This window comes from Streptopelia decaocto (assembly GCF_964273445.1).
Source record: "Streptopelia decaocto genome assembly, chromosome: 11".
In the NCBI taxonomy this organism is placed as follows: Eukaryota; Metazoa; Chordata; class Aves; order Columbiformes; family Columbidae; genus Streptopelia; species Streptopelia decaocto.
In genome coordinates this window covers 20,725,650-20,749,054 of record NC_138666.1, presented here as the reverse complement: position 1 = coordinate 20,749,054, position 23,405 = coordinate 20,725,650, and the positions used below count along the sequence as shown (strand labels likewise).

At 41.1% G+C, this 23,405-nt stretch overlaps 1 protein-coding gene across 1 annotated transcript in view; it reads left to right on the top strand.

Annotated features, from left to right (window-relative positions):
• The first annotated feature begins 6,053 nt into the window (after positions 1-6,053).
• Positions 6,054-23,405, top strand: part of SMPD3 (sphingomyelin phosphodiesterase 3) — a 94,591-nt gene continuing 77,239 nt past the window's right edge. The window contains exon 1 of the mRNA XM_082062533.1: positions 6,054-6,220. The gene's annotated coding sequence lies outside the window, so the exon portion shown is untranslated. The remainder of the gene's footprint in view (positions 6,221-23,405) is intronic.

The following is a 23,405-nucleotide window of genomic DNA, read 5'->3' as shown; positions in this document are numbered from 1 at the left end:
ACTGACCACGGAACAATGAAGGAGCCACCTCTTTTCCAGGGAATGTTAGAGCATCACATCCCCACAACCCTTCTGTATTGCTTCTGGAAGACAGACCGAGGGAGGCATTTTGATGTTATAAACATAAATAAATAAATAGCTTTCCACAAAAAGACTTGTGCTGTGTCCTACATTACCATGTACTGGTGAAGCAGCCTCAGCAGGGGAACACTTGAGTTTTGATAATGGATCTTTGGTTGTTACAAAAGCAAAGCGTAAGACCTCAAATACAATCACATTTGTGTCTTCACACAACTTTCTAACAGTTTCAACTAAAAAGGAAATAATTCATTCACCTGGGGCCAAATCTGAAATTATCACATCAAAGGAACTGACCTAAGACCTGTATTTTCTGGAAAGATAACTGCAATGACAATAAATAAGCACCTTCTTGAGACTCTTCTGAAAAAGACACCAACTGGAAGCTCACCAATTAATGAATACCATTGGAAAGACAGAAGACACACACATAAATTTGAGGAGTATTATGGCTCTGCAGCATTAGAACAAGAGTCATATTTGTAAGCTTTCTTCTGTTTGTCTCAATATTGACAGTCTTCTGCTGTAACTGTTTCTAAAACAGTATTAACTGAAAGCTTAATGGTGTTAAACAGAGTGCAGTTGCCTCATTTCTCATTGCTCCCGAAGGATGATGATTATTCTTTCTTCTTGCTTCAGAAGCCGAAAGCTCTGTTCATTCGTTAGGATTTCCCAGGAGGCCAAGGGAGACAGAAATGACCGCAGCTCTCGATGTTTTCTCTGTAACCACATCATCTCAGATTTCAGCTTTGTTTTTTAATGCTTGCTAGTGACCCACATCAATGCAGTTCCAAGAAAACATAATCATATAAAAGTCACTGCAGAGTCCAAATTAAAGATCTCGTAATTGATCTGAATGACAGGTCTATCTATAGCAGACAGCTTGATTGCAAGGCGTGCTTCTCCTCAAACTAGTGGCAGGCTCCATGCTCTCAGTTTCACTTTTTATTGCTTAAATTAGAGGATTGGAATACACTCGTTAGCAAAGATGTTTTGGACCACATTTGTCTCTGAAATTGCTCTTCTAACTTGACAAATTAAGAGTAAACTTTTTTGCTTTAAACAAACAAACAAAACAACAACAAAACCCAAACCAACCAACCAACGCACCCCACAAACCCCAAACCAGCACTGCTAGTGTTCTCCTGCGAGCAGTGCTAGCTGCTACTACACAGACACGTAGAACATTCAGAATTAGAAAAGAAAGGCTTAAGCAACAGCAAGAAATTACAGATTTAAAACACTGTCGGTGCTGACTGCACGATGCCACAAAACCAAAAAGTACGACTGGCTTCAACTAGCACATTATGGTCACTAGTCTTTAATTTCCATGGTTTCAGAAACCTTTTAAACTTGTTTCTATGCGACAACACTCAACATAATTACAAAGCTGATGACAATTATCATGAGCACAGGAAGGCAGAGCAGTAAAACTACTTCTGCATAGTAAAGTACAAATTTAGAAAGTAGTCTAGAAATGTTTTCCTCAGCAGTAGTTAATCACAGGTCAGCTTGTTTCAAGCTCAATTTTGGTGCCTTGAGTGCAACACAGCCACTGCAGTTACTACTCAAACTCCTCCTAATTTCATCGTAAAAACGATTTTTAAAGCTGGAACTACCGAATGTCACAACCTAGGTGGAACTTTGGCCCTTCTACTTTAATCACTACTGGACTATATATCACGAGAAGAAAGATGTCATCATATCCCAGCTGTTACCAGAACCACCAGCAAAATCCTGTGCCAGGTTGGCAAACCATAGCAGCTGGTCCCATGATACTGTCACAGTGAACAAGAACATAAGAAACTTCTTCAAAAGATCTAAAGAAATCTGTTCAGCTGAACAGACCAGCTCAGCACAAAAGTGTAACTCTACCAAGGCTATCCCGCCACTTAATTGATTTCTAATATCTCCTAGGATTTAAAGAAAATGGTATCTACATAAACCAATGTAGTATCATACCAAAATGTCTTATCTACCTCAGTTACCTCAAGTTAGGGACGTGTTAGCTGAAGGAGAATGCTATGCTCATGCAGCTCAACAGTTGTCAGTACCCAAGGCAGCCAGAACAGACCTAGTACTTGTACCCAAGGAAAGCCCTTCTTACGGCAAGTCAAACACAACGGCATAATCCCTAAAGTGACATGGAAATGTACCCTCCACGGGAGCTAAACACAGGCTTCTGCATTCCTGCTATCTCTCCTTCGTGAGGATACTTATTTCAGCCCCTTCCACCAGCACACACATGTTCAGTTAACTAATGTAGGAGTGGAAAACTAAATCTTCACCAACCAAGACCAGTTTTCTGCAAAGCACAAGCCCAGCATTGCACACGCATCAGGGGCGGAGCAGCAGCAGGCCAGAAACTCCTGATCACACACGGCTGGGTTTCGTCCCAGCCTCCTAGAAAGTACTGCCCAAGTTCTTATTGGTTTGTGTATTTTGTAGTCCACTTGTACTCAGTAAAACCAAAACTCATTTCTCTGTAGTGCTTCTCGTGTTTTTAAAATGCATTATTGAATCCCACAGATTCTCTGGTAGGATCACTTAATCTTTTCAACACTTCAGGTTTAGTACATGTGAAAGTACATGTTCCCGATCTTTCTACTTTTACTTATAGTAAGAACTACACTAGATTTCATGTTACATTGCAGCATCCTATATTTGGATATATTGGGTGTCCAATATCATCTTCATATTCTTTTAGTTAGTATTGCGGAAAGGAAGTACTTAGTCCAGAAACTCAGTCTGGAACAATTGTTTAGTCTTCACTTAGCATTTAACCTGAACAATCTCCTGTGCTGAGATGGTCTACACCTATTGCACAGGTTGAGCTAGTTTTGCATCTACCACAGCTGAAGGTTTCAGAAAAGGCACTTGTGCCTGCAGAAGATAAAAGCAAGGAAGGTGTCCGTTTATCACTGCAAACCCAAAGCTCTCTGGTAGCACAAACTCATAATGTCTCACTGGAAGAGAACGTGTCAGATCAGTAAAAAAGTAACCTCTCTGTAATTCTGAGTCAGCAAGTCACGGAGATTCCTGCCCAGTTCACATGTTCACATTCACCGTACCTCCTGATTACCTTGTTGAATTACGCCCTTACAGGAAATAACGATTTAAATCATCAGGAAGTTTTTAAAACTAAACACCTACTGGGAACATCTTAAATCAAAAACCTGTAGAACATACAGTTTTAAATGGTGAAATCTTCCTTCCAAAACCATACAGGGATCGTCTAATAGAGAGCATTTGGATGGTAGAGCACAGCTCATATTTTTATTTTTTGATCTTCAATAAACAAACAAATGTACTAAGAAAGCCAATGAGCAGGAGCACCCAAACCAAACCAAAGTAGCCACAACTATCTGCAAACGTATCGCTTTTCAGCAAGAAAATGATAAGGCAATAGAGAAGCTGCTCAATTCTAGACTTGGGTCTGCTCTTCTGATTTGCTTCATTATACAATGTGTTCATTCCGTCGTATCTCTACAACATTAGCTCCTCTGAGGTTTCTGCTTTAGCAGATAATAAAGTCTGTTTCATCAATCTTGTTAAACTTTTTCTTGACTTTTACGACATGAAATTTTTCACTAGATAGGCAGCATATGGCTTCAGTATGGACTTAATGAATCCTGCCTTAATTAGCCTAATCCTTTTCCCCCTCGCTGTACTAGTTAACAAGCTATGCTCCCATCAAATTTTCTTGGAATAATCTGTTATCCAAAATTAATCTGAGAATCAAAGGGGTTTTTTTTTTATTAGAACCTAATAAGGCAAACTGTTGATGGCAATTATTCAACACTAAACTAACCTGAGTTACAAAGGATTCTGCAATTCCCCAGCTCTGATGTCCAAATGTAGGCTGCTTCATCTGTGCTTGGGTATCTTAAATCAATGGGTTTGCTTTTCAAATATGCTAAGTGATTTTACTGACTTATAAGGCTTAGTTAATTAAATCTTGCACAAACTTATGATTTTGAAGGGCTATAAAAGTGGAAAATCCTTGGTTTTCATTTCCCAAATAGCTAACAAAAAGAATTATACTTTAATGTTCTTGTATTAAAAACTAACATAATAAGTGGTTTTATACTCCAGCATAAATAAAACATTAAACAAAACAGTAAAACCACCCATAACATCAATGAAGTTATCTTCTAAAAACCAAAACATCCAATTGAAATGAATAATGAAAGGCTTCAGCACAGCTTTTACGCCTACAATATTTACTTATAGATCATCTCGTTTCCTCCGAGGGCTAATGTGGAAACGGGGAGCTGCTGCCATACACAATCAATAATCCTCCTAGAAGCTTGCTGGGAGGTACAGGAGACGCTGCCAAAAGCAGACAGCCCGAAATTAAATTCATTTAGGGCTTCTGCTTGCCTTTTTTTTTAAAGGAGAAGGCAAGACAAACATTTCCCAGCATCCCCCATTTAGCTTACTGACTTCTCCTTGTGAAGGATGCTGTTCAAATCTCCTAAAGCTTTGTTTGACTGACAGGACCCTATTAACACAATTTGAACTTGGACAAAAAGCTCTAAAACATTTTGGAATTTATGATTTCTGTGAAGTGTTTGTCACAACACAGAGGGTAAGTTCAGCTTATCAGTCTTTGTGCTATTAGACACGTTTTGGGCCCAGAAGAACGCAGAGTCATTTTGTCTGCGAGGCAGGAAATAATCTGGTTGTGTTAGAAAGTGGAATTCCAATAAACAATTACATCTGCTAAAAGGTACACACATTTATGTTGTTTAAATAATGTTTTTCCTCTTTTGTGTTCCAAACCATAACTTATGTCTATCCAGCATGGACAGCCCTGTGTGTCAAATGCAGAACTGCTTGTCTTTCCCATCAGCCTGTCTGCTGCCGTCCTCTGCTCTGTTTCTCTGAAAAGCAGCACTGCTGCACAAAAATATCTGCTAAAACAAACAAACAAACAAAACCCCAGCCCCCAAAATGTAAAAAAAGTAAAGGGCTACAGTTTCTGCAAAGACGCGCAGTGACACAGACGTTATCCCAGAACCTCCGTTTGCAGGCAGGGCCACTCAGCTGGAACGGTTTCAATGACAAGTCACATTTTTCATTTCTCTGAGCAAAAGCCAAACATCTTTTGGAGTCCAAACATCTTTCATACTGTTCTCAGATATGGGCACTATTGGAAAGCTTTTATAAAACGGGTCATTCATCCAGTATAACCGAAAAGCTTCTCATCTAGTTACTCATGTTACAGGACAAGAACTGTATTGAACTTGCAGAAATTTTTGACGTGGTATTTCTGTGATGTCATCTTAAGTAAAACATCTGGGCAGACTTCAGAAAAACATAAAAGAAATTTTAATTAAATCATTCCTTGCCACTAATTTCTTGAAAGTGAGTAACCCTTCATGACGGTTTTTAATGGAGATTTTGCTGAACCACTTAAGAAAATCACCTCAAAAAGAAGTAACAACATACCAGCGAGGGGCAGGCTCGCACCGCGACCCGCCGGGCGGGAGGAGCTCTGCCCTCCGAGCAGAGCGAGCGGAACCCGCCGGTTCGCCTCTCTCCCCTCCCGCAGGCCCACGCCGGGAGAGGCCGCAGGGCCGCCAGCTCCCGGGCAGGCCGGCAGTCAGTCCGCTCCGGCACCCAGCGGGAGGCACCGCCCAGCCGGGCCGCTGGCACCGGGGCTCTCAGCGCTGCGCACCGGCAGGACTACAACTCCCGGCCGCAGCCGGAGCAAAGCCATCTCCCGCCGCGGGGGCGGCTGGGAAGCGTGGTCATCCCCGCCCTTTGCTCGGCCGCCGCCCGCGGGCCGCGTCCCCGCCTGCGGCGGGAGCGGAGCGGGGCGGGGCGGAGCGGGGCGGAGCGGCCGCGGCGCCGCGCAGCGAGGCGGGAGGCGGGCGGCCCTCCCGCGCCCAGGGGCGGGGAGCGCGGCGCCGGCCCCGCCCGTGGCGCTCCGTGGAGCTGTTCAGCGCCCAGGTGCTGAGTCTCCCGCCGGCTTACGGACGCTCCGGCGGCGCTCCCTTCCCGACGCTCCGCGGCGCGGCCATGGCTCCGGCGCTCAGCCGCCTCCGCCAGGCACTCTGAGCACCCGCCCGCCCGCCGCGCCCCGGCGTGGATGCAGCAGCTTCAGGCGCCCCTGGCTCCGCGGGGAACGCGGCAGGTAAAGTCTCTTCCTCTCCGCCCATCCGCATCGTATCCCCAGCCGCCCTTCTGCTCCGCGGGGCCCGGCTCGAGGGGCTGCTGCCGAGCCGAGAGCCGGACGCTGGCGGAAAGGCGGGTTGGCTGGCGGGGAGCGAGCACCGCGAGGGGACCGCGGGGAACAAAGCGGCGCAGTGCATATGCTTTTTAAGTAGTTTCATTATTTTGATTTCCGGGGGCTGAGGAAGGGAAAAAAAGAGAGGATGGCTGGTTAACTGCAAATATCTGAGCCTAGTTATATGTAGGAAAAACCCCCTCCTCTTGGAATCATGTTCCTATTCTCATGGTTCAGCAATGGAAAAGATAAAGGCAGTGTTTGTCATACAGGTAGTGCTACAGTGAAGACTGCAAAATGGTTTCCTTGAATACCTTCCTTAGCTGTACTGCTTGTATAGATTTTGCACAGCAGTAATTTCTTACTTATTTCTGTGTGATTACTAGCCCCAGCAAAGAGCCAGGACAAGCAGCAAAAGGCTAGAGGCAAACCAGCATGCACAGTGCTTCTGTGAAAAGGTGTCAGAAAAGGGAGGAAAAAATTACACTGTATTTAAGGCCAAATGACAAGTTACAGCCTACATGAAGTCATTTACAGCCAAGCATTGTGTTGCTATGCCTGATGCTTCAGGCTTCCTCTTATTGCTGGATGATGAATAGGGAATTGAGCAAGCATATTAAACATGCGTAATCAAGCAGCAAGTGTTCTTAACTGCCTCTATGTGTAGTAGCTTCTGTTGTCTAAGGATTGGTGAGTATTCCTTACCTATCGATAGACTGTATGTTTTAACCTAGATAGAGTAGGCTGCAGCTGTAGCTTTGGGTTTTTTTTTTAATGTTGGTAATACAGGTGGACTTACAATTTCTCAGATTGGCATAGGAAGGGGTAGGCTGGCAAAACTCATCACTTTTCTCAGGTGTAGACAGTGCAAAAAGTTTAACCTGGGACACTGTATGCAGCCAGACCAGGAACTTGCACCGTTTCTATGCTGATTCTGACAAGAAACTGAAGAACCAAACTAAGATTAAAAAACTGCTTCCTTTAGAAAACCAAATGCCATTTAATTAGCATACTCTTAACACTTGTGTCCTGTATTGAGAAAGAATTTATTTGTGTATAAGGCATTCTCCACTCCCCACGTTGCTATGTCAGGTATTAAACCAGAGAGAGCCACAAAGACAATTGCTGGAATCAGTTAAGGCAGGTGTTTAAAAGCAAGTTGATGGGACTCCCATCAGTTCCCATGTTATTAAAGATTCTTCAGTCTGGACAGAAACTTATGACTTCTATTTAATTGACTTGACTTTTTTTTGTACTAACGATTTTAAGGTTCATGTATGTAATGCATTTCCAGGAAACCATGCATTCAATTTGTCTTATATAGGCTGCAGTTCAGCAGTTTTTGTGCTTTACTTTAATAAAAATAAATAGAACAGTTTGGGTACCATCTCACAGTCATCACATATCCAAAAGCTCTCCTTCCAATAGGCACCTTGGACATGCAGGGGCTTAACGTCAGGCCCTTGAAAGTAGCCTTTTAAGGTTCAAGTTAATATATAATAGCACGTTACTGTAAAATTAAAAACCCATTTGTGCATACAATTGTATATAAGGCAAGCTTCCCCTCTCACCGCTAGAATTAAAAGATTTCCTGACATAGCTCCTCCCTGCCTCTGTCTTTTAGTCTCAGCACCATAGGAGCCTCAGAGCATGTGACCAGCTATGTGTGATTTTAAGCTATGCTATTGAATTTTTTCCACAGGGAACAATTACTATAGACTGACAAGTCAACCATTTTGATCTTAACAGATCTAGCTGTGTTTAGCGATGGTAACTATAGCATACACTGCTTAACTCAGTCTGAATATCTCACTGTGGCAGTTTGCTTCTAATTTAAAAGGACGCTGTTAAGCCTTAAAATAGGTTCTCATTTTTGGGTAGGAATGAAAGAGGCTTAATACCAGAAGGACACTGTAGACATTTCAGTTGCTGCTGCCTGCAACAGCCCTTGAGAAGCCAGTAAAACAGCAGAAGAGCTGAGCAGCGTGCTCTGACCACACCCCTGCATTGCCATCATTCATCAACCCAGACCCTGTGCTTGCTGCCACGTTCGGATTTTTACCTGGTCAGTCAGGACAAAGACAAAGCTGCTTTGTGCTAATGAAGCTAGCACAGCATGCTTTTAATAGAGCTAACGATCTGGTCTTCCCAAAATATTTTTAAAGGACACTCCTGTTACCTCGTCATTGTTTATGCTAAAGGCTATTGCAAATTGAACATTTATACTAATTGCTTACATGTCAGCTTGGGCAATAAACAATCCATGTTTTTCTGATGTAGGATCCACTGCAACTTTCTCTGTGCAGTTATTATGCATTCAGCACAGTACAATAAATCTCAAGTTGCAATCTCTTTGTGGAAATGTTTATTTTAACTTCTACAGTAGACTGCTGAAGTAATGGAAATGTTTCCATTACACTTAAGTAAAAGCCTATTTTTCAAAAAGACATGCACAAAAAACTGACCTGGAAATATTTTACATTAGAGCCACTGTTATGATCACATTGTACAGCAATGCAGTAACAGTTTGAGTCTTTTTTTTTTCTTTAAACACTGAATAATCCTTAAAAGCACAATCTTTACAAAAATGCAATAGTTAAAAATCAATATGTGCTATTGAAAAGCAGAGACCAGTGCTTCTTTACTGCTAACTGTATGAGGGAGACAAGACACATCCCTTTATGAAAGAGAACCAAAGTACCCTGTATTCCCAAAAAAGAAAATCTTTTAATATGCGGTTCTAGTCCCTGGATTGTGGCTGAGACAGCCTATATATATATTCTACAATTCTAAAAAGAGAAAAAATAATTTTATACATTGTATAGTGCCAATTTTCGGTTTGAATTCTAGCAATGCTTGGTATTAAATGTAACTAGATTTTACTTATGCTCATAATTGCCTTTAAATTGTTAGCATGATACTCCCAAGTCTACACTCCAAAGAAGATATTTAAATGCACAACACAATAAGCAGTTATTGAACTGCTTCCTCTTACAAGACAGGGCCTGCTAACTTAAAAGGAGTAATCCCAGTGACCTGCTTCAAGTAGCAAGTAAGATTCTCGGTAATTTTTGAAAGTATAGCTCCTAACTTGCAAATATTTAAATATAGATTTTAAGCCTTTGTAGTAAGTTCTCCATGACACTCAGGAGTAAACAGAAGAAAATTGTAGCCACTCTCCAAGCATGATTGCTATAATCATATACTTTTATGTATCGCAGGTCAAGCTCACTGTAAAATCTCAGAAAATGTTAGACTACGTTTGAATTGTGCCGTTGCTGTAAAAAGGAACAGTCCATAATTTGAGCTGACAATACAATGCTGACAAAGATTCGTGCAGAAACATTCAATCCATTCTATTTTGTCTTGAACAGCTAGTTTCTGAGAAATGGATAGTTTGGGGATGGTATGCAGAATGAATGCAGATTTTCCTTCTTGATTAAGTTCTACTCAACTTTGTTTCTAGTGCTTGGCAGAGGGGTAAGAAATGGAAGAAGATGGCATAGAGGGCAAGCCCTGCACATACAGTTGTATTTATCCATTGGGAAGTCACCAGCTTTTGGCGATTCCTGACTTAGGCAAATACTGCCCTTTGATGGCTATGCTGTCAGGGTCACTCAGCTTTTGCTCTAAAAGCAGGCAGAATGCTGCCATACCTTAATGAAGTGACCAGCAAACATCCTCTTAAGTCAAAACAGGAACAAGTAACTCCATGATTATAGAAAATCTCAGAGCAGGTGAGGGAGACTGAGAATTCTCTGTCTTGAAACTTGTGCTACAAGTTTGAGGTTTAACAAGTATATTTAAAGAACATGAAGAAAGTCCTCTGTGTGTGAGGTGACCCCAGTCTCCTCAATGGGAAAGGACGCCTGGGCAGCATGCCTGCTGCTCTCTGTCATTATTCCTGCTGGCTGCTGGCCTACTGGCCTTCAGGTGAAACGCTACATTGTAGTTTGTATTCTACACTCACATGCTGTTCTACAGATGGCATAGATGAGGTGCCTGAACTAGGATCTGTTTATAAGACCATCAAAAAATAACTTATTCTGGCCTTCTTCATGTTTCTTTTTTGAGACTTGTCTGAGGCCGCTATAAAAAAATTGGGGTTTTTTTTGTTTAGTTTTTGTTTTTCTTAATCTCTTGCTTCTTGTCTTCAAAAAATGCAACTTGACAAAATTTAGAAATACAGCCATCTTAGGTATTCCATGAAATGCACACAGGACCAAAGTCTTTAAAATTTCTGAAATAGCCAGAATTTCCATTAGCTTCCATTTAAAATGGCTATACAATCTTTAGATTTGGACCCAAGATGTCTCAGACATCACAACAGAAGAGACATCTATGCACAACCATACAACATTCCACTCATAAGAAGCTTAACCTCTGTCTGTCCACTTAGCTTTATGCCTGTAGATAGGAACTATTCTCAGTTATGTTTCCAATCAGAGAGCAGCTCTTGTGAATTTGTTTAGTATCTTTGCTTTGGAAGTGCTTTAAAATTTCAGCATTGAAAATGTATACAGAGTGCATAAACTTTAAATTGGCATCCTAAAAATATGGACACAATTCTTAAAGGTACCCTTTGTTAATATTCCCACAGCATCTGTTGAACCTTGTGCTTTGGAAACCTGCATCTGACCTATGACACAGAGCAACTACAGATTTAGAACAAGATTTAACAGTTCTGTTCAGTATTGAGATAATCTGAAAAGCATTTTCTTCAGATAATCAAGAGTATGTTTACTCCAGAAGTATGTTACCAGAGAATGGATTAAAATTTGACAGCGTAAGATGAGAGGTTCTGATTTGAATATGAAGTGCATCAAGGTTTAGACTTGTATCACTGTGTCATGTGAAAAATACCACAAGACGTACCAGGAGTTGAGTACAAACTGCAGAGAGCGTGTCTTAGGCACTGCTCTGGATAGCTGAATGCTGTTCTAAAGAACACACTTCAGGAAGAAGTTTAACATGTGTTCACGGTACAGTCACACCACCTCACACTCCCTGACTTGCTACAAAGCATCAACTTGAGCAGGATTCTATTATTGTTACATAATTTCAAAGTTAAACTACATACAGCTCCTTAAATTCGAAAGCTGAGACAACAAGTGCAAGGCAAGTCTTTTCTCTGCAGTACTTAAGACTTCTGTCAACTACTATAACTCAAGCACAATCTATTTCAGTATTAACAACAGCAAAAATAACCCCTAAAGTGACAAGCCATATCTGCCACTCAAAAGTACACAAGCTTTTAATATATTTAAAAAACTGACTCCAGGAGAAGAGATTCCATCTGTTCCTCTTGACTGTTTCTAAATGAGTTAACATTTGATTAACAGTTTTGCTTCAATGCAGGGTTTTTTTGTGTGTGTGTGTTTTGTTCTTTCCCATGCATATTGTGCTTCAAGCACAGTAGAAGCTATTCACTTTTAAACAAGATGTCTTGCTTTAATCTCCTCTCTGCCAAAAGAGGAGTTTAGTAGTCACCCTACTCAAACACTGACAAAGCCGTGTTGGAAAAAGAGGTAAAAATTCACAGACTCCTTTAGGGTAGCTGCAAAGAGGGTAACAGAAAGATCCATGATCACTCGCCTCAGGAAGTTGTGCAACTTTGTTTTATTTACTAAGCAGTTACTGGATGGAGAAAAGGCAGAGTTTAATGCTGCCTGGGAAGAGATAATATTATTTCAAATAAATTACTAGCTATCGGTTGAGGGCTGTAGCTTTCTATACAGGCTGCTGCACCCTTCCCATACTGCTAAGCAGAACTGTCTGTCACAGATACTGAAAACAATGAGAAGTCCTGTCTCAGTGAGAGATGACAAGCGAAGATTTGTTAAAACAGTGAGTGTTCCCTGAAACACTTCAAATATCACAGACTGGAAGAAAAACTCTCCAGTTCCTGACTTCTTGGCACAATTACTTCTGTGAAAGCAGGACTGCCATGCAGATGAGGGATCAGAGTTTCGTAGCTTTTTCTATCAAAGTGCTTCACCAAGCTCAAAGCTGAACTTCACTGATGATCCTACCAGTAAAAGGAAAAGACAGAGAGACTCTAGAACTGAACACAACATAGACAGGAGTCTCTTATCCAAGCTAAAGAACTCACACAGACAAATGAAGAAAGACAAGAATCTTGTTAATTTATTATTTCTGTGTGGGCAAATCTAGTCAGAGAGTAGAGAGACGTTTGCGTTCTCTTGTCCCCATGAGAGGAAAGAAGGGTAAAAACAATGTTGGAATCCCTTCATGCCTCTTTGAGAGAGAACAAGAGGGAAGACGAGACCCTGACAGTGCCCATAATTAATTCCCAAGCAGGAGTGCATATTTTGCTGACACACACTGGAGATGAAGACTATTGCTAGTCCTAGAGGATACACATGCCATCAATTTCACGATGAAACTTAAAGCTCTCCAAAGCTTTAACTTGAAACTGCATGTGCCTTTCAAGCATGGCAAGACAATGCAGAAGTAAAGATGACTGCATAATCTAAAAACAACACTTAATTGTTTCTAGTCCTGGGGAAACTTTTCTTACTCCCACACCAAAGGTGGAAAAATTACTGAAAAAAGCCTGTCCTGATGAAGTGCAATTATGCAGATGACTCCCGTTGCTACCAGAGTACCAGCTATATGATAAACATTCCTTTGAAAGAACTATATACAGTGGAAATGAAGCATGATAAGTAGGCTACCACAAACTGGCAGACCTAATTCCATACTGCTGTAAATGCATATTTGGGTATAAAACAATTTTTATTCACTGAGGGAAGGCCCTGAATTTGTCATTTCAGCTTCCATGTAAAACTATTAATTTTCAAACAACATGAGTGACAGAAATAGATAATTGGCACATTTTAAAAGCCAGCCTTCTGACCACTTCTCAGAACCTCCAGCTTTAGCCCAGTATTGTCCTGTTTATGTCTTCCAAAGAAAAACAGTAATGAATCCAAGGTACACAAAGTGAAAAGGTACAGGCACAGCTGAATCTTTATTGAACAGAAGTACATAGAAACCTTTACTGAAAGTTTCTCTGGCACACAGGCTGCTGATGCACACAGCTAACACCTAATTACATTAGTCTGCTTTTTGGTCCTAGAAGAAAAGGCTCTGGAACACAAGAGTCAGTCTATAGGCGCAGAACACTACCTTACAAGAACACTAGGTCAGCACAAAATAAGTATTCCTACATGTTTGCTGTTTTGACTTTCAAAGACAGTCTGCTCAAGTAACTTACAGCAAATACGAAGAGTTCATCTCTGCCAGCTGATATGATGCTTGATTTTGTTATTTCACAATGGTAAGGTCCTTCAAGTTTAGTTTTTACATTAACCTTGCAGATTTCGTATGCTAAACTTTCTCAGAAAGAAAAAGCTAACCCCAGTCCTAAAAGAAAGAATGAAACAAAACACCCATGTAGGCTTCCATTCAGGTCAATCATTCTCCTCAGGTCTTAATGCTTTTGACTACTATTTTTCCCCACTATTTTCTCTCACACAAACAAGTTTCAAATGTCACACCAAAGAGGGGAAAAGGGATTTTTAATTTCTCTAGTTATTGTAAATAACTGCTCCATTACACCCATTCATTCCTTCACCTGGTGGTCTGCCAGCAGCTACCTACAATTGTTAGAAAGGGTTCCACAACCTATCCACAAAAACCGCTTTCTTCTATGCAATCTTAGTTTCAAATGTAGGTATTTCTTTCCCATAGAAGCTAGGAAAATCCTGACAGATGGAAGAACTAGTAAACAGCTTCGGCCCTGGGAAGGCTGCATATTAACTCTATGTCAAGCAGAGATTACAGCTCTAATTTCATAATCTGCCTATGAAGAGCTACTTCTGACCATGCTACAGGGCCCAGCTCCAGATTTCTCCATTCAGAACTTATGCAGTCTTTATGTCTGTGCCACAACACAACTTCTATTATATCATATCATTCATTTTTATAGAATATAGAAAGTTACTTAATCTAACTTCTTATTGAACCCATTGTAAGTAAATGGAACGGCCTGCCTTGTTAAACACAGTATGAAAAGGATTAATAAGCTCTACACAGTGATGTTTCTATTACTTTAGGATGTAGCAGATGAGCATTTCTTGGCAACTGGAAGTGTGACTGATTCAAATAGTTTTAATGTAAAACTAATGAGAATACAATGTAACAATTGCAATGAAGCTAAAGCTTCTGTATTTTCCACTTCCTTAACTATATTGGTTCAAATTTTGACTGGTTTGTTAGCAGGAATTCTTTTTGTTAACTGAGATTATTTAAAGCACAACAATTTGAAATATTGTGAGGCCTAATGATTTTTTTTTCCCCCAGAGGGAATTATTTGAGAGATTCCTTTTAGCTAATAGGATGCTAAGTAGCCACTAGCTCCTTCTAGCCTAGCATGTAAGTGGATTTTAAAGTGCTCTTAAAATACTCTTCTGATCACATTCTGGTGAATAGTTTTAGTCTTCTGCTGCAAGTTTACTTGTTATTTCCAGCACAGTAAATTAACATAGGCAGTGTGTTCACCTAACAATGATGACATTCCATAATATTAATGGGATAATGCTTAGTCTGAACCTGGGCTACGGAGTCCATCTGGTAGCAAGGAGGGAAGATAAGCTGTAGTTCACCAGCTTCTGTCTGCAGCTTTCTTGGGGTTGACTACTTGTTCTTTTTTAGCATAAGATATCTGCAGCTTCACTTAATGAGAGGAAAAGTTTATTAGTTACCAGTTCAGTTGCAGACTTCTGGACATTTTCAAATTCATCTGCCTCTCATAGTCATTCATAAGGCTTGTCATGACCACACATGAGAACCTCATTTAGTTTTGGAGACTATACCACTGGAATTATTATACTAGCATAAATTCCACCAATATAATAATACAACTTCAACTTCCTAGCCAGAACAGGCTCATGTGTTATCAACATACCTTTACCAGCATAACAACACCACAATGGGAGAAGACCCATTTCAGCTGCAAGGGTTTAGTTTGGAAACAAACCTTCCTTGGATAGACAGTCCCTCACTAGAGGTACTAAATGACAGGTCTAAATTTACCCAGGAGGTCATAAGTACAGTGGGGAAATAAAATCCAGCTTACTGATTATTAGTTACTGCTGTAAGCACACTCAGTTTTCTTTATCATTAAGAAATAACAAGTAGAAAAGACCCTTAGAAGATGACAAACAGTAACATCTAACATGCAAATCAGCGTCCCAGGAGTTTTAATCTCCTGGGGCCTTCTTCATGAGGACAGCTGCCAGCTACAGATGCTTGGCTGACTAATTGGCACTAGCGATAAACAATATTTGAATTTGTCCAGGAAAGGAGCAGAGTGTCTGAGAAAGGCTTAGCAACATACGTTAAAAAATATATATATATCTTTGTTGAAATTATTATCTGTGTGATTCATTTCTATCCCTGAAAACTGCACTAACACAAAGCAGTGGTTTAGAATGCTCTAGACACTACCTAAATGAAGCTCAGATATGGGCAGATTATAAAGCAGGTACAGTGTACAAAAATAAAACAAACCGCTATTATAATAAGGGACAGTATACACTTGGGGATTCATAAAGCAATTCTGTATTCAGTCTTGACCAGCTTACAAGCAAGCAGAACTTTTCATCAAAAAGATTGCTAGGTTAGCAATATGCCAGCCCTTGAGCTACAAGACAATCTATCTTATCTGTAACACTGATACTGCTAAAAAGAAGTTGTTCTCAAACTTCTTGACAAAAGATATCAATCTTATGTTTCTCAGGAACTATTACCTGACTTACATAATATCTGAAAGTATTTAGATGCCTCCTTCAGGGATTTTAAAGAACAGAGTTACTGGTAAGCAACACACAAAACTGGATTAGACTTTCCATGCATTCAGATATGCACCTTCCAGACAAAAAAAATCAGGAGCAAGCTAGGTTGTGAAATTGAATAAAATTACTCTAAAAAAAAAAATCAGGAAAAGAAATGAAGTGATAGACGAGTTTTGAAAGAACCTGGAAAAAGAAGGAAGCTGAAGAAAGCAACTTAAGTGTCAAGGACTTAATAGAGAGGATGAAATATACGATATATGCGTACAGCAACAACTGTTTTAAAAGCTTCTGAATAAAAAATTAACAGCTGCTAGTGTACTCTGTAGGACTTGCATCTAGTCTGAGCAGGAGAGCTGTTAAGACAGTGAGCCAGCAAAACAGATGGCTGGTGAAGGAACTGACACTGCAAGAGCTAGAACATTCAGTAGAGAGGGAAAACAACAGCTATACCCATGAAGGAACTGCTGCCAAGCACATAACTGAATTGAGAGGAATCATGTAATTTCAACAGTTCCTATAAAAATGTGGAGCATGTGCTGAACTGCAGGCAATGTATAAGGCCCCAAGCCCAACAGTTCAGCATTGGTGCAGGAGCAAAGGGATAATGGAATAATTAAAAGGTCAATCATTACGGGAAAAAAACAGCAGCAAATAGTTCAGCGATGTAAAAGTGATTTCACAAGTGAGTACAGAAAATGCTCAATAGATGTAAGGACTGAAAAGATAAATCTACCACTTCAAAGTAATTTGCAAAAAGCTAGCTCTTGAGAAGCTAAGACCTGTGACATCCTCCTCCCTGATTTAAAGTCTGCCTAGTAAGACGAAAATAGTTTCCACAAAGCTTGCATTTCTCATAGCTACAGGTTTACTATCAGCAGGATTACAGACATTCATAACAGTCAACTGCAATACCTGTATCTTGAGACACACTTAATATCTGCAATCAAGTTTCCACATGATTTCAAGTACTTTTAGTACAACCCACTTCTCTTCACATTTGCAAAAAAACCCAAACCTGGAAAATTTGGCCATAACATATTCTTGGAAACAGAGTGACTTAAATGTACAAGGGTTGGGGGCTGCAGGAAGAACAAGTTTGACAAATGAACAGTTTTGCATGTGCAGGGAGGTGTCCTGAGATCTCATGAAAATTGATTTCACGTTTTATTAGTACTGCATACCGCTGTAAGAAGCAATAGTTCTGACACACACAAAAAAAAAAAAAAAAAAGATATATATAATAATACCCAAAATGGGCACTTAAAAAAAAGTTTCTACATTAACTACTTATTAGCCAATTTACAACCGTTCCAGCTCATTACTGCTGCCATTCATTGTGAACAAGAGGAAAACTGGATCCTTCTTTTGAGTTCTGTGACAGTGTTTATGTATTTATGGTTACATTACTACACAGATATACACTTCAGTACATGCTGTTTTCATGAAACATGTACTGTATACTATTAAGAGTGTTTACGCTCTATCGTTCTAGAGAAAAAGCTCACTGTTGAAGACAGCTCTTCCAAAACTCTTTAAACTGTGCTGTGACTTTTACCACTGCTACAGAAGAAAAAAGGCTGTGGCATGGACAAGCGGAATATTAAAAATCCTGTCAAATTTCTTACAGAATAAGATTATCTTTCTGGTATTTGGAAAATTAGATTACTTTCCAAGATGCAGAAAGATTTTTAATACACAGGCCAGGCAACCTAATTAAATAAACAGCATGGGATGGCTCCAAAACATTATAGATCACACATTAATGCAAAAAGCCAACATAATTATGACGTACCCATCCCGGACTTTTGGGTACATAAAATAGATTTAAACAAATCACTGATGTAATAATGAGTACAAAAATGATCATCAGAATGACAAAAATAAGTCAGTGTGACTGACAAAAACTAATTAATATGCTTAAGGTTCAGAGAAAATAAAAAGTTTGAGTCATCATCAGCAAGACCATCTAAAACTGCTACTAATCAAGCTACTTTAAAGAGGCATGTAGTACAAGTCTTAGATGAAACTGTTCTCTCTGAAAACTATAGAGAACTTGTATATTAATTGGGGGTCTCTTCTATTAAGTGGAAAGTGGCTCACAGAGAGCTCAACCCCCCTGCCAAAAACCCCACACCCCACTACCTATCTACAGATATATCAGAAATTAAACCACACTTTTTTGGTATTTTCCTTCTTCTTCAGGCCACCTCACATTTCCTTTCCCTTCCCTAGCTCTCGTTTGCACTCCAGTTCTGCTGGAGGCAGCAGCACCAGCCCCGGTGAGGGGCAGCAGAGCCATCACTGCTGCAACGGGTGCCAGGGGGCCTCGGTGACAGACTGCCACAGGGCCCAGCAGGCAGCATCAGCCCCTCTTCTGCATCCCAGAGAGCAGTACTATCTCTCCCCACAGCGCCCACTCAGTGCAGGTAACTCTGCCAGCCTCACACTCACACCTCGTTCTGCACCCCAGTCACTGCCCAGATCAGGAACTGCTAGAGTTGCGCCAACAGTCAGCAAGCCAGCCAGTTTGGCAATAACAAAGATGGCACGGCTTACGCACCACAACCTGTTAAGACATTAAGGCACCTTTTTACTGGTTTAAAAATTGGCTGTGGTATTAGAAGTTTGTCACATAGTATTATGAGGATCTAGGTAAGGTAAAGCAAGGCTATTCCTCAAGAGGGCACTGACACTTTACTTCTGAAGCTAACGTTAGATACCTCCAAACAAATATAATATTGAGAAGAATAACATACGGACTATACTTCATCTGGAGGACACCAGCTGATGCGTCGCTCTTCACCAGGGCCAGACACCTGGCTGCCAGGAACAGGAGAATCTTTCCGTCACCGAACCGCCCCACGGCGCCGACAGCCGCCACCTCCAGATCCCCTCAGACCCACCCGCCCCTCTGATTGGTGCTTTCCAGCCGTGTCTCCGCCCCTGCTGCCGAGCAGCCAATCAGAGCGAGGGCGGTGGGAAAGCGGGTTCTCTGCGGCCGCCATTGCAGCGCCCTCGGAGCAGCGAGGGCGGGCGGGCTGGGTGCGCGTGTCGCCTGCTGCAGGGCGGGAAGTCCGTGCGCGTGGCCAAACGCAGCCGCCTTTGTTCGCCTCTTCCTCGGCCCTGTCACGCCAGCCTTGCAGAAGAAGGTTAAAAAAAAAAAGCCTGGATGAGCTGCAGGCAGTGGAGGGAGCGGCTGAGGAGCACTGGGCGGTGTGAGGAGAGGTGCTGAGCGGAAGGGCCTGTGGGGTGTCCTGGGCTCCCTGCTCCTCAGACGGTTTATTTCAGTTCCTAGTGCTCGCTTGGTTTTGTTTCTCCAGTGTCGTCCTTCGAAATTAACCCTGCTAGGCAGCATGGAGCAAAGGTATTTCAATGGCAGTAGATTTATTAAATGATTAAATGATTTACTGAGTAATTTGCTACTAGCTAAGCAATGTTTTAGTAGGGAGATTATGTAAAATGCTAAGTCTTTGTGTTTTTTTTGTTGGTGTGCAGATCCCTCAGGCTGTACCAGGCTGAGATCAAAGGAGGGTGGTGACTGTTTTTGCTGAAAGGGGCAGTCTGAGGTGACAGTGGGGGTAGACGTGCCCATTTTCAGTGCACCTCATGAGTGACCAGCCCACCTCACAAAACGTGGAGTTACTCAAAGGAAGAACGGGTGATAAATGAGTCCTACAGGGCACTTTCTTTCTGCTGAATTTACTGAAAAATGGAGGCAGCACAGTCTGGCTGCCATCCTCCTCCCTTAAGTGGGTGAACCTGGAAGTTGATCCTTGAGGGGGGGGGGCTGGGCTGGACCTCTGCTATGAGTCTCTGTGTCAGATTTTATCGAGACAGTGCATTTTAGGAGCTTGTGATCAAATGGTTCTGTGTTGTGCTTGCTCAAGGGACAGGAGGGAAACATTAAATTACACCCACTTAAAGTTACTTGCTAACGAATGTCTTAATTATATGCTAGGGTATTAGAAGTCCCTGATGGTACCTGAAGTCCCTGATGGTTTTGCTGTCTCATAAGAATCACCTGTGTTTAGATAAGCTAGAATTAACATGATCTCTTTAAAAAGTCTATATTTGTAACTGGGGTAAAGATAGTTTGTGTTAAGAGAATAACATGTTTAAATTTTCAGGGCAGGTTGTAGCAGGGAAAAGCCAAACACTCCCACATTAGATGTCATGCACATCTTTTAAAGGCAAGATATCCTTAACAGATGCTCAGAGGCTTGTTGTTATAGTCCTGGTCACAGCATGGAAAAAGGTCTGATGATTCCAGTTTTTCTGTATGGCAGTTCAGGGAACTAATGGAAACTGACTTTCTAATGTAATAACTGGATGAACTGGCCAAAGCTGTCATTTCGGTTTTACAGTCGAACATAAAAGTGTAAGCAACCGCTGTGCCACTAAATTCAAATATCCACAAAGAAACTTCAAAACCAAAACCAAGTTCTATTCATGTCTTTGGGACAAAGAATTGTGCTGAAGGCAGGATTTTGGCCTTGTTATTGCATGATTTATATGAAAGTTCGCAGTTGTAAAAGCTTCAAAATGTAATTCAGTCTCATTTTGCACAGCAGTTGCTTTTAGGAAGTGATTCCTGGAGTGTGCGTTAAAGCTACGTGATACCATCCTAGTGCACTTAATAACAAATGGCTATGTTCTCTTTGGCAATTGGATAAATTATCAGTTGGATGAATATTCTGTTGGCTTTTTTGCCCATAGATTTTTTGCCCTTTTTTGCCATAGATTCAACCCTATTTGGTTACAGGGAAGAAAGGTGTGAGGGATTGCTGCATTTTCTTTCAGGCCAGCTCACTGTTCTGGCTCCCATCTGCTGTCACTAGCAGCACTGAGGCTGGCGTCAGTGAGGAACTGGCAAAAGGAAGAGGTGCTCAGTTCTGGCTCACATAAGAGGGGCTAAACTCAAACTGGTGCATGGACAGGGCCAGTAAATGTAGTAGTAATAGCAAGCTTTGCCATGTAGAGTATTAGGTTGGTGCAAAAGTAATTGTGGTTTTTGCATTGTTGAAATTTGCCATTTGATATTGGAATACATTCTTAAATAAATGTGTTTATATTATACACCATTTTAATGTGCTTTTCTGGCTTTATGTTTTTCTGCTACTGACTTACTACCTGCTGTTTCCTTGATATTTATTTTGGACTATGGAGATGCTGTTAGACAAAAAGCAAATTTGAGCAATTTTCTTATTCAAGTGTACGATGCAGGGGTGGTTCAAGGAGTTTTGCAAAGGAGATGAGAGCCTTGAAGATGAGGAGCGTAGTGCCCGGCCATTGCTTTCAGCTGGTCCTTGTCAACTTCCAATCATCGAAGCTGGTCCTCTTACGACTACATGAGAAGTTGCCGAAGAACTCAGCATCGACCATACTACAGTCATTCAGCATTTGAAGCAAATTGGAAAGGTGAAAAAGCTCGAGAAGTGGGCACCTCATGAGCTGACCGAAAATCAAAAAGATCGTTGAAGTGTCATCTTCTCTTATCCTGTGCAACAACAGGGAACCATTTCTCGATTGGATTGTGGCATGTGACAAAAAGTGGATTTTATATGACAACTGGCAACGACCAGCTCAGTGGTTGGACTGAGAAGAACCTCCAAAGCACTTCCAAAAGTTAAAATTGCACCAAAAAAAGGTCATGGTCACTATTTGGTGGTCTGCTGCAGTCTGATCCACTGCAGCTTTCTGAATCCTGGTGAAGCCATTCAATCTGAGAAGTATGCTCAGAAAATTGATGAGATGCACCAAAAACTGCAATGCCTGCAGCCAACATAGGTCAACAGAAAGGGCCTGATTCTTCTCCATGACAATACCTGACCACATGTCACATAACCAATGCTTCAAAAGTTGAACTAATTGGGCTGCGAATTTTTGCCTCATCCACCATACTCACCTGACCTGTCACCAACCGATGACCACTTCTTCAAGCATCTCGACAACTTTTTGCAGGGAAAATGCTTCCACAATCAGTAGGATGCAGAAAATGCTTTCCAAGAGTTCACTGAATCCTGAAGCACAGATTTTTATGCTACAGGAATAAACAAACTTATTTCTCGTCGGCAAAAATGTGTTGATTGTAGTGGTTTGTATTTTGATTTATAAAGGTGTGTTTGAGCCTATTTATAATGATTTAAAATTCATGGTCCAAACTGCAATTACTTTTTCACCAACTTAATAGATTTATCCAGTAGATTTATTCAGTCTGTTCTAGGTTGCCTCTTGTGTTGTCCCTGCCCTGGTAGAAATACATACTATCAGCAGTCCCAAAACCTTTAATGGCTGCAGTGTTGGCTTTGAGCATAGGAAAACAGATTTTTAAGAGTTTGGAGCCGGGTTTTCAAGTACTTGGCATCTATAATTGGGGGTGGATTTTCAAAAGAGTTTAGCACTGACTGTTCTGAGCTCTTGTTAAGATTTGTCCATTTAGGTTTTGTGCCTAACTGAACTGATCAGTTGAAAATCTGGTCCCTATGGCCAAGCATGACTTTCTCAGAATGCCATGGGGTCAGTGATAACATGTTAAAAGAAACAAACAAACAAAACCAACACCAAAGCAAACCAACCCAACCCCCTGAAAGAACCCAAACACATGCACACACCAAAAGAAACCACCAAAACCCAATAACAACAAAAAAACCCTCACAAAAAAACCCAGCTATACAGCAGCCCCCTCGCAGTTTAGTACCCAAAGCTGCCATCCAGCAGAGAGTAAGAGGAGGTTGAGCTCTCTGGTTCGTGCAGACAGATAATAGTCTATGTTGAGACCAAACTTAACAGTAACTATTGTTTTGCTACATCTGTTCTGGCTGTGTGTTTATTTAAAGTATAAGCTTTTGTGAAAGGGAGGCTGCTAGTTATCCAAGTGCAAAATGTCATATGTGTTTGGGAAAGTACGGGAGTGAAATGCTTTAATTAAAATTTACTTAAGTAACCATTAGTAATGTTGTGAGTTCTGAGATAACACCACTGCTTCTGGAGTTGTGCTGCCTTCCGGCCTAGAGGCTGGGCTTAACATTTGTTTCCCTTTCACTGTAGTTACTGGTGCAATTCCTTCTGAGTTTGATTTGGCAGTGCTGAGTCCTGTGTTAAAATAGGTGCAGTACAAACAAAATTAATCTTTTGTGTTGGAAAAAACATATTTCAGTCGGCCATCTTTTTACTGGCAGAGCTATTACAGGGCAGTAATATTGATTCTTGTGCTTTTCCTGGCTAGTTATGTGACGACTTATTGCAGATTCAGGCACTGTAGAAGATTTTTT